The 18,962-nt window shown below is 34.8% G+C and overlaps 1 non-coding gene across 1 annotated transcript; it reads left to right on the top strand.

Annotated features, from left to right (window-relative positions):
* Nucleotides 1–18,628: 18,628 nt before the first annotated feature.
* TRNAA-AGC (transfer RNA alanine (anticodon AGC)) lies at nucleotides 18,629–18,701 on the top strand. Its single transcript has one exon. It is a non-coding gene; the product is annotated as a tRNA-Ala (tRNA).
* The last annotated feature ends 261 nt before the right edge of the window (nucleotides 18,702–18,962 follow it).

Below are 18,962 nucleotides of genomic sequence, written 5' to 3'. Positions count from 1 at the left end.
AAAGTCATTCCAATCGTGGGTTGAAAGAGAGGGATTCAAATCCTTGTTGAGTGTGGAATCAGGGGTGGATGGAGCAAACCAACCCAAATTAGTCTTTTAGTCCTGGTATAACCCGGTTTGGGGTTCCTAATTTTGGTATGATATTTGAGGGGCTTGGTATAGGAGTGACAATCAGGCAGGTCGACCCAAATCGGGTCTAGGTCTGGGTCTAGGTCTGGGTCCGAGTTTTGGACCAAGCGGGTCTGGTCAACATCCAACTCACATGGACTTGACCTAGGTCGGGTCCGCATCCAGGTCTGGCTTGGACAGCTATAGGGTTAGGTTTGGTTCAGATTGAAGTCAATCCGATCCAATATTAAAATATATATTATACAATACAAAAAATAGTTTTTATTTCAAGTAGGGACTTGGGTTATCCCGAATTGCCAACACTTATGCCATGAACCCAATACACCAAGGTTTTTAACAAAATATGGTTTTTTAGATGTGATTTTAAGAGTTTGACATTGTGTTTCCTAAATCTTATTGTGTTATGATTATAAATCTCTAAGTTTTGTCAAATGCTTTTTTTTTTTCCCATTTATTTTCCTTATTATGGATGATGGATGGCTATCCTAGTTTTCTATGTATTAGATAGTCATGCTAACAGTATGTCAAATATAATCTCCTCCATCACTACTTAGTGTTGGATGTCGCAGAAGTGCCTTTCATCAGGTGAAGTTTGTCAATGAGAATACATCAAAACGTGGTCTCTCACACAAAACATGGGCAGCTCTTTGTCTGATGATTTTCTTGTTGTGCTCACTCATAAATAAATCAGTTGTAAATCGGAAATAATTGAGCTCGGAAAATGCTTTAAACAAAATCCTTGAAGATTGACTCTAGAGTGCTCATATGAGAGAATTTAGAACGCATGCTCTTAATTTACTATATTATATCCCAATTCAAATAGTTACATATGACATTAAACGTTCGAAGCTCCTGTAGTTGTCTTAATTTACTGTATTATATCCTGATTCTAAAAGTTACATATGACATTACGTTCGAAGCTACTGTAGTCGTCCATTTGAATCGGACAAATGCCAAAGAGGTGCATTTTGAATATCCCTAAAAGATTACTTGAAGACATACTCAAAGTGAAACGAATTCCTCCAACAGTTTGTCCACCATGTTAATGATTCACTTTCACTGTAAAAACGAGGCTACCTTATGATTCGTTGAGGTGGTGTGACCATTTTGTCCCTCCATGAAATAGAACACTGTAAAATAAAATTTTAGAATCGACAACGTTGGGATGTGATGCAAAAATCACACCCTATGTTATTCTCCTTCTTGTTAATGTGTATTTTTGTCACTAAAATAAGCTTTTTAGTGGAGGCCCATAGAAGGGGTTTTTATTAATGAGAAAAATGTGGGTGAGTGAGGAAGCTTGTAAAGAGAGAAGTTTGGCATTGGAAATTGGGGGTTTTACAACAAAACCCTAGCACCATCATTTGGGCTCATCTTGGGTAGGTTTCTTGTCGATATTTTTTGTCTAAAATCCATATACTGGGATTGCATCCCCTAGTCCATTGGCTAACTTTGGTGGTCTAATCATGAGCCCCTGCAGTGAACTGTGGGTCATGGGAATTGCTGGGTCAGTTTAAGAAAGCTCGACGGATCGTGATTCGCAGTTGAAGGTGGAATGCTCTCATATATTGATAATTTCCTAGATCTAACGGATCCGATTCCCATCAAAATTAATTAATTTTGCTTAATTTTATGTTATTTGATATTTAAAATCTTTATTTGAATTTTTGTGAATCTTATGATATTTTACTTTTGTCATTTGGATTTATAAATTAAGAGAAATTAATTTTTCAATGTTTTAAATAAAATATAATATTTAAAAATTCTAAATATGAAATAAAATATTTTCTAAAAATATATGGGACCTCCATAAAATATGGGACCCAAAATTTAAATACATGTGGATTAGGTGGGGCCCACACGTGGCCACCAAAAGGGTGGTACTCCCTACTCATTCACGTATTCTTCTTGGGAATAATGTTTATTCCTTGTTGGCTTATCTTTTGGGTATAGCCAATTTATGTGATAAGGTTGAATATTTGAGATATTATTAAATCTTTGAATCAAGATTGGTTGATCCAATAATTAAGGATTGTATATATTAAAATATAAACTTTCTTTATTTAATGACAATCTTGATTCAATAATTAAGGATTTGATATTTTAACATATAAGTTTTCCTTATTTGATGGGAATAGATTTAGGAAGGGGAGGATAAGGCTCTAGCTTATCTCTTTGAATCTTGATGGTGGATCAAAGACATGGATGACTCAAATCTCTCACCTCACAAGTCTCCTTAGATCGACGGTTGAGATTTGACCCTACAAATTGAAGCAAAATATATAACATAAAAAATCTATAAAAAGAGGTCTCCCCTCATAAAATGAGAAACGAATTCTCTTATCTCTCTCTAACAATTCTCTCTCTCCCTACCCAAAATTCCCCCCTCTTCTAAAGGGGAGGCAAGCCCCAATTTTTTATCTCTCTCCAAGTTGCACCATGTTTTGGTGGCATACACCACCTCTATTCTCGTGGGTGGTAAAGGGGTCGAACCTCTTGCTAGTAGATCTCTCCCTCTCTCTTTATATTCATTTCCCATCTCCTTAAAATCAAGCTAAGAGGCTTGATCAAGATTAAGCAATTAAGTGGATTTTTGCCATAGTATGAATATCAACATACCGATCATAGATCCCGAGCACAACACCATGGGTGGCAAAGAGGTGGAACCCCTTGCTAGTAGATCTCTCCCTCTCTCTTCATATTCATTTATCAAATCTCTAAAATCAAGCTGAGAGGCTTGATCAAGATTAAATGATTGAGTGGATTTTTGCCATAGTATGAAAATCATCATACCGATCATAGATCCCAAGCACTATCGGAAGGATGAGACTCGACGTGCAGTGTACTAAGTCCGGTTGAGGTAATCTCCGACAATTTTACCTTTTTAAATATTTGATTTATTTATTTATTTATTTCAAGAGTGGTTTGATTATAATTGGACATTGTAAGTGATCTTGTTGTGTAGGGGTAAAGAATTTTTTTAAAATATATACACTGTGCTTTATCATAAAGTCTTTATAAAGTCCTTTCAAGTAGGTGGGCTGGTGTTCGATGCGACAATAATTGAGATAAGCCTTCCAAATTTCGGTTTGAGAGGTACTCTTAATGAATTCAACTTCTTTTCATTACCCTATTTAACCCACCTCAATCTTCTTCGTTCGAACAATCTTGAAGGTAGAATCCTTAAGTCCATTGGCACTCTTTCGATCCTCAATGTATTGGATTGGGGCAATAACATATTTACAGGTTTGGTGCCAGTGGAGATTGGCAATCTCACATAGCTTCGCAGCATTTCTCTCACAACCAACTCCCTCTCTGGCTCGATCCCTTATCAGCTTGGTAAACTGAAATATGTAAGGTCTGGACTTCAAAAAAAACCACCTGACTTCTCCCGACATGACAAGATTTTTGAACATTACATACCTTTCTCTACATGATAATTCTTTAACAGAGTTCCCAACCTTCATTTTTGGATGCGAGAATTTGTTATACATGGATTTATCAGATAATTCAATAATTGGTCTCATTCCAATTGAGCTCAAGAAGCGAACAAAATTGCAATAACTTATAATATATGGCAACAATTCCAGAGGTTCAATTCTTCATGAAATTGGCTTAATCTCTAATATCCGAAAGCTCAAATTGAGTTATAATTCTTTTATGGGTGGACCCATACCTGCGTCTCTTGGGCAACTTCAGGCTCTTGAGACTCTACCTCTCCTAGTTAATTAAGGAGTAGACTCTATCTAAAGTTTTTCTTTTAATTAAAGGGTGATTTACGTATGGATCTTAAATTTTTTTCTAAAATACCAAATACTCCGTTTATCGGTAGAAATTACAAAGAAGGTCAGTCAACCCACGTTTTTGTTTTTTTTTTTTTAAACTAGGCCATCCTCAGACCCAATTTTAATTTCTCTTTTTAGTTTTTTTGTTAGTTTTAATTTTTTATTTTTAGTATCCCTACTATAGAAAAAACTAAAAAATTGAAGTTAAAATATAAGAGTGACCTCAAAATTCATGACTATGAGATATCCGCATGTCCTGTTATGAGATTTTGAGGTGTATGAAGAAAGACACCTCAGCAAAAGAATAATGCCGGTCCACCCAAAGAATAATATGAAAGAGAGACAGCAGGCCAAACAGTTGAAGTCTGTCGAAATTTGACATGGCATTCACACCCTCTCACTCAATACGTTTTAAACACATTCTATACACAATCCAGTTAGCAACATTAAGAAGCCATGGAAATGGCGCTGAGATTTCCAATCCTTATCCTTTTTTTTCACATTTACCTTGGTCCGTCTCATTCAATGCTCTGGTTCGCCAATGGTTGAATTAGAAACCAAAGCATTGCTCAACTGGAAAACCGGTCTGATAAATCAGAATCTCGACTCATGGGTTTTCTACGTTGACGACAAGACTGACCATTGTGAAAGGGTTGGTATACGATGCAACGATGGTGGAAGCATAATCGAGATTAAGCTCTAAAAAATAAGTCTGAATAGGACTCTCAACCGATTGAACTTCTTATAATTGCCCAATTTAACCTACCTCGATCTCAGCTTGAACCATCTTGAAGGTAAGATCCCAAAGACCATCGACACTCTTTCAAAACTCAGGTTCTTAGATTTGGGTCACAACAATTCACTGGTTTGGTGCCTATGGAGATTGGTAATCTCACCGAGCTTTATTTCATTTCTCTAGAAGACAATTGGCTCAACGGGCCAATTCCATACCAACTTAGTTGTCTGCAAAAATGCAAAAGTTACAGCACCTGGACCTCGGGGCAAATTTCTTGACATCGCCGCGACTCTTCGAGAGTTTTTGGAATGGCATCGCTCACAAAACTATCCCTAGTTTTAAATTCCCTCACAGATTTCCCAACCTTCATTTTTCAATATAAGAAGTTGGTGTACTTGGATTTATCTCTGAATGAGCTCAATGGTACGATCCCAAATTTTTTATCTTAGTGGCCTCAAGTTCCTCCACCTCTCTGTCAGGTCTCATTACTTCCTTTCTAGGCCTCATTCCAACTGAACTTCGTGTTGAATGGTAATAAAGATATCACTTTTGGATCCAGATTTTTTTTCACTACGCTTTTTTCAAAGCAAAAAAAGATTTTTTTTGAGATGTAAGATTCTTCTTAGTTTGAACTCTAAATCTCTCTCTAGAAAGGAGTCTCTCTAATTTTCTCTCATGACTATATTTTCCATCTCTAATTTCGTTTTTTAAATTCTCACACACAATCCATGACTATGTTTTTCATTTTTAATTTATTTTTTAAAAATTGTTGTACGATCCTTGAACGTATTATTGGATTATCAATTTTATATATTCGGTATTGAATGTGTGACATTCAGCGATCGGTTAAATTGGAGTTTCGAGTATTCGAATATCCAACACTTCGGAATCTTGCGAAACTGAAGGATTTGATGATAATTTTATTACCTATTTGAGTCCAATGTTGTAAGAGCTAGCCTTTCTAAAATATGGATATGAAGGACCTGGTTCTTAGCTGGCTTGGTAGCAACTCCATGGTTAAGGTAGAAATAAGCAAAGCAGTAGAGGGGGCTTCAAATAGGCCTAGAAATGAACCAGGTGGCCCGGCCAGGCTCACAAACAAGAGGTCTTACACCACAACATGTGCCTTGAGGATCAGGCTTGGGTTTGTATTGTTTAGATTAATAAATGTTTGATGTGATACTAATTTCATTTATATGGGAAATTATTATTTTTAATCTTATAATATGGAAGTGTTTTCTAATATTTTTAAATTATTTTGATATGATATTATAATATTTATTATAATTAATAATTATACAGGCATCCAGACAGAAAAACAGCATCTCAGTATTCACCTATTTTTACAAAGTAATGAAAGTATATTATGCACAACTCCTAATTCCTTTTAAAAACCAAAAGAACATTATTTTTAGAGATTTATAATGATTTTTTGAAAATTTTGGGACAAAATTTGCCGATTCAACCGATTCTTTGATCTGATCCACCGATCTAACACAGGTATGGGTGAGACCCATTTGGGTCATCGATCCACTTTTTTAAACAATTGTTAGAACAAACGGATTCTGTTACTCTAAAAATGGTTTAAATCAGTGTTTATCAAGATCGGATCCATCATCAAACCGATCGAATCACTGGTCGGTCAGTCGTGATAATTATGATTTAAATCACATTTTCACTATAGTAGTCGTTATCACACTAACGGCTCCTCTATGCTTGGGGTAAAAAAGTTGCATCGATCGTGTTTCAACAACCAGATAGGGGGGTGGGTTTTTAAAAGTAATTCGTTGGATAAAACTCAAATGATTATGGTGAAGATGATCATGATCATGTTGATGAAATATAAATAGCTGAAAAAACAAATAACATAAAAATAAATTGGGTGGGAACCCAACGTTAGAGTGATCTGTATAGCCCGATTTCTTGTCATACTTGAAAGAACTAAGCGAGTCTATGGGAATCGAACCAAATTTTTATTCGACCTTGGAACTGGGTCAAGCACCATGGATTCCTGATCTGCATTGACGATCTCTAATTCAAACCAGTGAATTCTGAAACATGGGTTTGTATTATATGTAATTGACATTATATTCAATAAAAATGTCGGATGGATCATGGATTAAATTCCATGATACTGGCTTTCCAATTTCAATAGTTAATTAATGCCACTGAATGGAAATAAGATTTCCAGAACAACTAGTATAGTATTTCTTTTAGAATAAACATCTGCTAACAAGGTTGGAGTAAAATAACAGTAAAGAAAAATAGTGCAAAAAATTATAGTGAAATACAAATATTAACATGGTTCGGTAATTGCCTACATGCACGTGGCAGTAAACTTATTTTCTATTAAATAATAAAACACCATGCGCATAAACAATACAAAATTTACAAGCTCTTTCTCACAAGCCCTAAAATAGGACTTTTTTCTCTCTCTAAAACACCCAGACTCCAAGAATTCACAATTTTCTCTCTATTTTGCACACTTTAATTTTCTCTCTCCATAAATACTTTTTTATAGAGAGGAAAGACTACAAAATATCCTTTAAATCCATTTTCCTAATTTTGATGGATTTTCCTAAATTTATATGATTTACTTCCCCATAAAATAGGAGATTTGCTAGGAACAAAAACAGAGCACGTAGATTCCTTAAAACAAGGATTTCCTATAAAATAAGAATCAATTGACAACTCCATTGTATTATGATGTCTTAAGAACTATTAACTTTTTGGTAATATCATACTAACTATAAAAATTATTAAATTTATCATAACAAAATTCTCTCTCATTATTAATTTTTAAACACTTGACACTCTTGCCTTTCTAATTTCTTATTAAAGTCTTAAATTTTTAGAAATAACTAAAGGCATATGGTTTCTTTTCAACATATAAATCCATACTTCTCTTAAAAATCATAAATAAAAGTGACAAAATATACAATACTTACCATAGAAAAAACAGGTGATTCACATGTGTCCGAATGAATTAACTCCATCAAATCTTTACTCTTTGTTCTACTTTTGAAATAAACATATAGAAATATAAATTAATAGATTTAAATCAAGTAAAAGGCTTTTATCGAGAAGTACCTTGCGTTCATGCTTGCTTCTATAGCCCAAAAGTGTATATAATATCATGATGAAGTTCACCTCTGCAATATCGGCCTCTCCCGAAAATGTTTATCTAATAAATTCAAATTGGCACTAACTATCCTTTTACAACCATTAGTGTTTTCCTTTTGAAATTTTCATACATCTCTTACCACTTGTAAACTTCAAACCTTGCTCATCAAATTTTTTTCAAGGATGAGAAGTGAAACATATCTAACACCTAGAATTTTGCATATTATTTCATTGATCATTTTGATTGTCACATCTCTAACTCCCACTATTTGGAACAGATCATTATTTTTCATGTAAACAATACCTTCATTAAATGGTTGGTATTTATAAAACCAATCCCGAAGCAAGTAGGCAATACGACAAAACTTTCTTCCCATTTGTAAATAAAACTTCTCCGTCTTCAAAAAATTCAATTTCTTTTACTGGATTTTCTTTGAGAGTCATTTGATCTAAGATTCTCATTATGACCAATTTGAGGGGCTTCATGATTTCCTTGTTGTGACTTATGATAGTTTATTATTTGCCTAATGTCTATAGCCCCAAAACTTCAATTTCTTTCGCCCTCTTGACTATAATCTTGACTGATCCCTTCCTATGCTTCTCTACATTGATCTACCCTATGCTATAAACACATTCCTAGAAAAATATTGACCAAACTTTTGCCTAGACTCTATGTAAGAATTGTTGAAATAATGGAATTAAATTTATGATCAACCCCTCACATGATTTTAGCATAGAACAATAAACATGATTGCCTTATTTTTTTCATCGATTTTCACATCTAGTGTCAGTAATTTATGAATTAGGGCATTAAACTCATTTAAGTGCACTTGCAAATAAGCACCATCGCTCATCTATAAATTATAAAGTTGCCGACAAAGAAAATTTTTACTAGGAAGATACTTACTTTCATAATTATTTTTCTACCTGTCACATAAGTCTTTTGTTAATTTTCTTGATGAGATATTGAATAAAATAGATTTATCTAACATCAAAAGATCCGCTTTGGCTAACTCATCATTCTTATCAAATTCTTGTATATCCATATTTACAAGTTCTTTTTCTTTTCTTTTCAAAACTACTACGTAGCCATCGTTTACCAACATCACATGCATCTTCAACTTCCAGGTTGACAATTCGAACTATCCATTTTTAGGATTTTTGTATTTGGTTGAACTTCCTCCAGCTATCTTCAAATACATGCAATCTACCACAAACCTCTTGCCTAGCAATAGGTCTCAAACCCTAAAGCTCTTGTACCAATTATTGTTAACAAAAACTAAGGATTGGGCAAAAATAAAAGGAAAAAAAAATACAGCTGAAAAACTAAAAGACTCAAAGACAAAGACTAAGATAATTCAATAATTGCCTATGTCTACAAGATAACAAACTTCTCTTCTACTAATAAGAAAAAGGCCATACAATGATAGAGAATACATGGGTTTACACGCTCTCTTGCAAGACCTTAATTTTTTTTCTCTCTTCAAAATGCCCACCCAAGGACTCCAAGTACTCACTTTTCTTTCTCTATTTTGCTGACTACGTTTTTCACTCTCTAAAAGAACATCCACTTTACCCTCTTAACGCCTTTTCCTAATTTTGATGGATTCCCTAAAATCTATATAATTTACTTCACCATATAATGGGAGGTCTATTAGGAATAGAAAAAGAGCACATAAATTTTCTTACAACAAGGACTTCATACATAAAATGAAATATGACTTGCGCTATAACAACATCGTCATTTTACATAGAAAATATAAATAGTTTAAGATATAATTTTAGAAAATTTAACAAAATACCTATAAGAGTAGAAATATTTGACCTTTTACCCATTTACAATTAGTCGAAGTCATGATCATGTATCTTTTGATGGGTACTAGATAAATTTCCTTATGATTTTTAATAGGAAAAGTATACAAAGAGATCATTAATCTTTACCATTGGATGTGAAATTTACCATCTTGTATTAATATTTACCATTGGATGTGAAATTTACCATCTTGTATTAATCTTTACCACTGGATGTGAAATTGAGTTGCTGCATTTATTCCATTGACAAGGCTCAAACTTCAGAAGAAATTTTCTCAAACTTTGTGACACACGCAAACTATCAAATTTCACATTGGATAGTTATAAGTAATTGTGACCACCTAATAGCAAAGGTAAATTGTATCATTGTATACAATCCTTAATTTTTAATGCAATGAAGTAACAATCAATCGTATCCGACAGATTTCAAATCCGGCGGTTCTCAATGTGTCATTGACTAGATTCAAAGTTCAAAAAATATTCTCAAACTTTATGAGACACTTTAGGCTATCCAATTTGACATCTAATGTTTGGATCAATTATAACCTCTTTATGGCAAAGATAAATAGACACATAGAATATAATTCTTTTTTAATATTTCACTTATCTATTTTTCTCACTTTTCCAAATTTTCCCCTTCTTACCGTTTTGTCACCTTTTCTAGAGGCAAGTTGACCTCGAGTATCACAACTATTAACATTGCAAAACGGCTGTCTTTGCACATCGCCCGAAGCTAGGCCTGCCACTAGGCCAGGTTCGTGCCAGCTTGGCTCAGGACCCAAAAACTATTTTTGCCCTCCTTGGTGAGGCCCAGCCCGAAAATTATAGTTGAAAAGCCTGTCCCAGCCCGAATTAGGCCTACATATAAGGGCTTCGAATAGGGCTGCCAATGGTATGGGCTCAGCCTCAAATTTCAGGGCCAGGCAATGAAATCGAATCATTTTCAAACCTAATTCGGGCCGATTACAGGCTTCGGACGGGGCCCGGGTCAAGCCAAGGAGATACCGCCATTATCAATCTGGATTGGGCTTTTAACCAAAATGGCTTTAAAAGCCTGAAGTCGTGCTTAACCCCCTCTCTTCCCCAGCCCGAAAGCCCTCTCCCTCTTTTCTCTCTCTCTCTCTCTCTCTCACACATATCAGACCAGATTATTGTTCCCCAATCCACACCTTGCGCTTTTCAACAAAAGGCCTTAATGGAGGTTATGAGGTCGTCGATTCTTGATTCACAACAACTGTTCCCTCCATTGAAAGTTGAAACTTTCTTCTTTTAAAACAGAGTTTCTCTCTCTAAATTGATCCCTCTTTCTTGTTCTCTCTTATTCATCCTCTCTCTCTTTATTAAGGGCAAATTTGGCTCTTTGGATTTAGATTTCTAAGAGTCATTTTTATGAAAAAGCTGGGCCAATCGCATTTGGTTCGCTTAGAATTTATATTTCTATTAGAATTAAGATTTCTATAAGACTTCTTAATGCTCATTTTAAGCCTAAATTTTAAAACTCTAAATTCCACCAAAATAGGTTGCATTGACGTTTCATGAAAATGACCCATTTTATTGTTAAAGGACAAAAAAGTATCAAAATTTTAGAGAGAGAAACTATATCAAATTTTTAAAGAGAAAAAACATATTAAAATTTTAGAGAGGAAAACTATATCAAATTTTAGAGAAAGAAAGTACACAAAATTTTTTAGAGAGAGAAAATATAGGAATTTTTTAGAGAGAGAAACTATCTGAAATTTAAAGTTATGGAGAGGCCTTATTAAAATTTTAGAGAAAAAAATTATCTCAAATTTTAGTTTTAGAGAAAGAAAGTATCTTAAAATTTTAGAAAGAGAAACTACTATAAATTTTATAGAGATTATCTACTTAAAAAATTTTGGAGAAAAATAACTCAAAACATTTAGAGAGAAAAATTATTTCAAAATTTAAGTTTTAAGGAGAGAGAGAGAGAGAGAGAGAGAGAGAGAGCATAATAAAATTTTAGAGATTAGAAGCTATATCAAATTTTAGATAGGAAAACTACTTGAAAATTTTTAGAAAGAGAAACTATCTCAAATGTTAAGTTTTAGAGAAAGAAAAAATCTTAAATATTTAGAGAGAAACGATATCAAATTTTAGATAGAGAAAGTACTTGAAATTTTTAGAGATAGAAATTATTTAAAAAATTTTAGATAAAGAAACTATATCAAATTTGATGTTTTAGAGAGAGAAAAAGTATATCAAAATTCTTGAGGGAAACTACTTGAAAATTTTAGAGAGAAACTATATCAAATTTTAAGTTTTAGAAAGAGAAAATATATTAAAATTTTAGAGAGAAAAACTATATCAAATTTTAAATAGAAAAAGTTTTGAGGATTGTATAGCTCACTTTCTTAATTGTGGAGATTTACTTGGACTTTCCTTGTTTGTAGAGATTGATTTGGCTTAATCTTCTATCCTAGTTGGTAGAGATTTACTTGGCCATATTTGTAACCTTCTAGTTTGTAGAGATTTATTATTCATCATCCCTACAATCATGGGACATTGCTATATATATTTATACCAGCTGTATATTATTATAGATAGCCTAATATCAATAAAAAAAAGACACCAAATTCTCACATCTCTATCCAATTTATGAAATTTACATGGTATTAGAGCAGTAAAGTCCATAACGAACCTGCTTATCATCTTTCTTCTTCACCTTCAAGCCATGACACACGATGGAAACCTTGCAAACTCGCAATCAAGTAACGAGTCTTAGTTTTTGCTTGAAAGTAGCAATGCTTTTGCCTCCGACTTCTCTTCTCCATATTATCTTCATTACCCTAACAATCCTGAAGCCATACTTATCTCTAAACCTCTGTTTGGAGACAACTACAATACGTGAAGAAGAGCCATGACCGTGACTCTAGGAGCAAAAAATAAACTATGCTTTGTAGATGGTTCATCTCCCAACCATCTGAGCCACTTACTGCTGTCAAGACTTGGGAGAGATATAACCACATGATGGTTTCATGGTTACTCAATGTACTATTCAAAGATCTTGTAGATAGTATTGCATATGCAGACACCACATATGAATTTGGATAGATCTCGATGACATACTTTCTCATGGAAATGGTCTAAAGATCTATAATCTCAAGAGGAAGCTCTCTATGATCCGGCAAGGGGCAGTCCTCAGTGGCCTCTTACTTTAATTCTATGAAGGCCATTTGGGACGAATTGGCCTCATACGCGACAATTCTTGTGTGTACTTATCGATCGTTTAATGAGATGCAGGCCCAACAACAACGCGAACGAGTGTATAAGTTCCTAATGGGACTGAGTGACTCTTTTAGAATCCGTTCGTAGTCCAATCTTGGCTATGGACCCTCTTCCCAATATTAACAAAGTTTGTTCTTTAGTTCTGTAAGAAGACCAGCAGAAAGGGTTGCAAATTTATCAACCCTTGCAAAGAGAAACAACTGCTCTTGCGGCTCATTCAAATTCGGAAAAGAGATGGCGCAATGGCAGAAAGAAGCTGCGCCCATTTTGTGAGCATTGTCGTCATGAAGGCCACAACAAAGCAAAGTGTTACAGTTAGTGGGGTATCCTGTTGGCCATCCCAAGGCCAAGGATCAGCCACATGCTCACAACTCAGCTATGCAAGCAGCCAACCATAGCCAGCATAACATCAACACTAGTTCAGATGTAGAGTTCATTAGCAATAGTGCAGTTGTCCCAGGTTCATCCAAGATGAACTTTCCTTCCTTAACCCCAAGTCAATAACAACAGTTGATGTCCATATTGAATGTTGAAACCCAACCTAGTGTTGCAAATTTTGCAGGCATGGAAGTTTGTCTCTCCAATCCCAAAAACATTGATGACTCATGGACCATTGATTGCAGAGTATCCAACCACTTTATTTGTTCCACTTCTCGGCTATTTACTTATGTTCCAACTCATAATAGTAAACATGTTTGCATGCCTAATGGTAGCACTACTTCCATTATTCATATAGGCTTAGCCTAGATAATATTTTTTGTGTTTTAGCTTTCAATGACAATCTTCTCTCAGTAAGCAAATTAACTTGTTCCATGAATTGTGCTACGATCTTTTTCCTACCTTTTGCATCTTTCAGGACCTGAGCATAAGGAAGCTGATTGGCCGGTGAGGTGTGAGACAATTTATATCACTTCGTTTTCGGTGTCCCTAATAATCTCACTGCCTTGCCTGCCATTCAGAGTTATTCTGTTGAGTTATGATATAGCTGGGGCATCATTCTCGGCACTGGATGTCTAGTTTACATTTTTCAAATTTAAACTTGTCTCCATGTTTTATTTCTTTTTGTGAAGCATGTACTTTGGCTAAACAAACTAGACTTATTTTTCCTTCTAGTTTGAATAAATCTAAAAACTCTTTTAACTTAATCCACTGTGATATATGGGGTGCATACTCCAGTCCATCCCACTCAGGAGCACATTATTTCTTGACTATTGTGACAATGCAAATGGGTTTACTTGATGAGGTTCAAATTTGATATTTACTAATTTCTAATGTTTTTTTGCAAATGGTACAAACCCAATTCAATTGTCATGTTCAATAGATTTGAACCGACAATGGAACTGAGTTCTTGTCTCATGCCATTCAAACCCTTTCTCGGGAACGTGGGATCCTCCACCAGCAAACATGCATATATACACCCGAATAGAGTGGCATTGTTGAGCACAAACATCATCACTTACTTGAAGTGGCATGTACTTTGCACTTTCAAGCCCATTTTCCCATTAAACTTTGAGGTGAATGTATTTTAATGGCAGCATTATTGATAAACAAAATTCCCACACCCATATTGTCTTGTAAATCTCCACATGAAGTATTGTTTAAAACTCAGTCATCTTATGTATACTTATGAGGTTTTGGATGCCTCTATTATGCTTATAATAGTTATATTCATAAACACAAATTTAATCCTAAGTCTAAGCAATATGTTTTTGTTGGATATCCTCATAGTCAGAAAAGCTCCCGTGCCTTTGACTTGCAAAAAGATACCATTTTCACTAGTCGAGATATGATCTTTCATGAAGACGTGTTCCCTTTTTAAGGCGGAAATATGGAACCTGAGATCATTCTCACGGTTCTTCCCATACTTATTGTGGACAATGACACTTTTGAAGCTCAATCTTTAAACTTATCTACTCTTGATATTGATGTGCTACCTAATCATGAGTCACCTATGCCAGTTCCATCCCTGACAGCCGAAACCATGATACCTGCTATACCCACTCCTGCTCTTACCCCCATGTGTTGCTCGAAACATGTCAGTCGGTGTCCCACTTGTCTTAATGATTACCTATGTTCCCAAACTCATACACACTCGTCTCTCACCAATACGGATTTACTCAGGCAACCTTCATCAAGCATTGTGTCTTCTGGTAAACCCTATTCCATTTCCTATTTTATTTCAGATTCCAACTTTTCTTGATCTCACCATATTGTTTTGACAAACGTTTGTTCTAATAATTAACCATAGACTTGTACACAAGTCGTCAAACACTCCCATTGGTGCAATGCCATGAAAGTTGAGCTTAAGGTTCTTGATCTCAACAACACTTAGATTGTTCAATCCTTCCCACCCGAGAAACACCCCATTGGCTGTAAATGGGTGTACAAGATTAAGTACAAGGCAGACGATACTATTGATCTCTACAAAGCACGTCTTGTTGTGAAGGGCTATACCCAAATGGAAGGGTTGGACTATCATGAGACATTTTCTCACATACGAAAGTTAGTTACTGTAAGATGTCTTGTAGCCATAGCTGCTGCAAAGGGCTAGAAATTACATCAATTAGAGATTAATAGTGAATTTTTCATGGGGATTTGCATGGGGAAGTATACATAAAACTTCCACCAGGTCATCCTCATAAGGGGGAACATCTAGTTTGCCAATTGCAAAATCTTTATATGGCCTTAAACAGACCTCTCGAAATTGGTTTGACAAATTTTCCCAAGCTCTCCGTAATGTCGGATTCAGACAATCTATTGCAGACTATTCTCTGCTCACATTAAATGTTAGTTACTATTTTACAACTGTTCTAGTTTATGTTGATGATCTGATTGTCACTGGTAATGATACCAATGCTATTTCCTCATTGAAAGCCTTTATGCAATTTCGGTTTCATCTCAAAGATCTTGGATTGCTAAAATACTTTATTGGCATCGAGGTTGCACGATCCATTGGAGGGATCGTTCACACTTTGAGGAAATATGCCTTGGACATTTTGTCTGAAATTGACTTCCTTGATTGCATACTAGTATCCTTCCCCATAGAGCAACATCACAAACTTAATAATGATATAGGTCAACTCTTTAACAAATCCAGGACATTATCGTCATCTGGTTGGACGACTCACATATCTTACTATCACGCGGCCTAACATTACTTATGTTGTGCACATCTTGAGCCAATTCATGCACAAACCATGTATACCTCATCTTGAAGGAGCTTATTGTGTTTTACGTTACTTAAAACACATACCAGCACAAGGAATTTTACTTTCCTCCCCCAACAACCTGCAACTATCTGCGTTTTGTGATTCCGACTAGGCGAGTTGTAAGATGACCTGACGTTCTATCACTGGATATATAACTTTTCTTGGTAACAGTCCTATATTATGGCGCACTAAGAAGCAAAAGACCATATCTCGTTCTTTTGCAGAAGCAAAATATGGCTCCATAGCTACCACTGCTTGTTAACTCACTTGGCTCAAGTATCTTCGTCTTTACCTGGGCATATGACACTCACAACCCATGCTCCTCTATTGTGACAACCCAGCAGAATTACACATTACATCAAATCCCATCTTTCATGAAAGGATGAAACTTATCGAGTTGGACCGCCACCTTGTTCGAGAGAAAATTCAAAATGACATTATAAAAACAGTTTATCTCTCCATCAAAAATCAACTTGCAAATATTTTCACTAAGGTTATTGGACATGACCAATTCCATTCTTTACTACGCAAGCTGGGCGTCTCATTCATCCACAATCCAGCTTGAGGGAGAGTATTGAGGATTTTGTAGCTCACTTTCCTAATTGTAGAAATTAACTTGGACTTTCCTTGTTTGTAGAGATTGATTTGGCTATATCCACTTTCCTAGTTGGTAGAGATTTACTTGGCCATATTTGTAACCTTCTAGTTTGTAGAGATTTATTATTCATCATTCCTACAATCAAGGGATATTGCTGTATATTTTTATACTAGCTGTATATATTATCTATAGCCCAATATCAATAGAGAAAGACACCAAATTCTCACATCTCTCAAGCATTTACGGAATTTATAGAAAGTACTTGAAATTTTTAGATAGAGAAATTCTTTAAAAAAATTTAGATAGAGAAACTATCTCAAATTTTAAGTTTTAGAGAGAGAAAGTATATTAAAATTTTAAAGAGAGAAATATTAAAATTTTAAAGAGAGAAACTATATGAAAGTTCTAGAGATAAACTATCTCAAAAATTAAGTTTTAAGGAGGGAAAGTATCTTAAAATTTTAAAGAGAATAACTATATCAAATTTTAAAGTGAGAAAGTATCTAAAATTACTTAGACATAAACTATACTAAATTTTTTAGAAATATACTATCTCAAATTTTGAGTTTTAGATCGAGAAAGTACTTTAAAATTTTAGAGAGAGAAACTACATCATATTTTAGAGAGAGAAACTGTTTGAAATTGTTTAGAGAAATATCTCAAAAATTTTGTAGAGAAAAGCTACCTCCAATGCTAGAGAGAGAAAGTATATAAAATTTTAGAGAGCGAAACTATCTCAACAATTTTAAAGAGAGAGACAATTCAAATTTTAAGTTTTTGAAAGAGATTATATTAAAAAATTAGAAAAAAAATTTAGAGAGGAAAACTATCTCACGATTTAGAGAGAGGGAGATAGAAAAGATTTGTATTTCCAAAAAAAAGATATTCCAAAAAATCCAAACAAGAAATTTATATTTTCTTGATTTCTACAAGATGCGATCCAAACAACATACACCATATTCCAAGAAATGTCAATTCCAATAAATCTCAATTCCAAGATTGATTTTTTCCAAGATTAAAAATTCCAGATATCCAAACGGGCCCTCAAAGAAGATAACGGTAAATTTCGCTCTTTAATTGAATCTTTTGACCCTAAGACTCCATTAGAAGTGAAGCCTTCACTCAACCAAGCACATGGTACACTGATCCTTCATTTTACGCCCTAGAATTGTAGAAGGTATTTTTACAAAGGAAGGCACGCAGTAGGCACTCTTAACAAGTCTCCCAAAGCTTGGCCTAAGGTGAAAACCTTGTGGCACTCTGAGCCATATCTTTGACCTCTTCCGTGCGGAAGCTAGAAAATGGGGAGAAAACTGGTTTTTAGGGAGAGGGGGATAAACTAGAAGACTGGTTTCTAGAGAGAGAATGAGTGCGGCGGTGGGGATGAGAAGAGAGAGTGGGTGTTTATAGAGAGAGAAGCACGGTACGGATGGGGAATGAGGAGGATTAGTAGTCACGTGTATTCTCCCCTCTTTCTAATATCTCGTATTTCTAAATGTTTTTAAGGTCTTATATTTTCTAAAAAATATTTTAGTATTTTTTTTGTTTCTTGGCTTACTTCAAAGTTCAAACAAAAAAAATTTTAAAAAAGATTTAAAAAACGAAAAAAAAAAAAAAAAAAAAAAAAAAAAGCTTGTAATTGGGCTGGGTAGGGGCATATATTTGGGTGGACCCAAGCCTAGCCCAATCATTCTCTTTAGTCCAAGTTAGGCTTTTACCTGATATATTAGGGACGTTGTTGGCCGAGCTTTTCAACAATTATTTTCAGTTCGGGCCTTGTCTGAGCAGGCCCATAATTTTTGGGCTTTTCCAAGCCCCCACTTGTGCCGGCCTAGTGGCAGCCCTACGTACAGGGAGACTTGTGTCTAAGAAGGGATTTTCTAAGATTGACATGAGTACTATTTAGGGGATAAAAAAAAGTTAATGGGGTTGAAAGGGGTTGAGTTATTTGGAAATGGTATATAGATAATATAAAGACTATCCATAACCTGGGGATGTAGCTCAGATGGTAGAGCGCTCGCTTAGCATGCGAGAGGTACGGGGATCGATACCCCGCATCTCCATTCTTTTCAAATTGCCTCAATCGTTTATATTTAATTTTTAACATTCATGCCATTTTTCCTTCCCTTTGTCTCTTTCTTTAATATTTCCCTTTTGTCTCTTAACATTCATGCTATTTTCCCTTCCCTTGGTCTCTTTCTTTAATATTTCCATTTGTCTCTTTTTTTAATATTTCCCTTTTTTCTCTTTCTTTAATATTTGGGTGCGGTTTGTATAGAGGCTCTAAACTATCAAATTAAAGCTCAACCTCAAATAGTATCGAG

This window comes from Amborella trichopoda, chromosome 10, assembly GCF_054954075.1.
Source record: "Amborella trichopoda isolate Santa Cruz 75 chromosome 10, AtrichopodaSantaCruz75HAP2 v2.0, whole genome shotgun sequence".
Lineage (NCBI taxonomy): Eukaryota > Viridiplantae > Streptophyta > Magnoliopsida > Amborellales > Amborellaceae > Amborella > Amborella trichopoda.
This window is presented reverse-complemented; position numbering and strand designations above follow the sequence as displayed.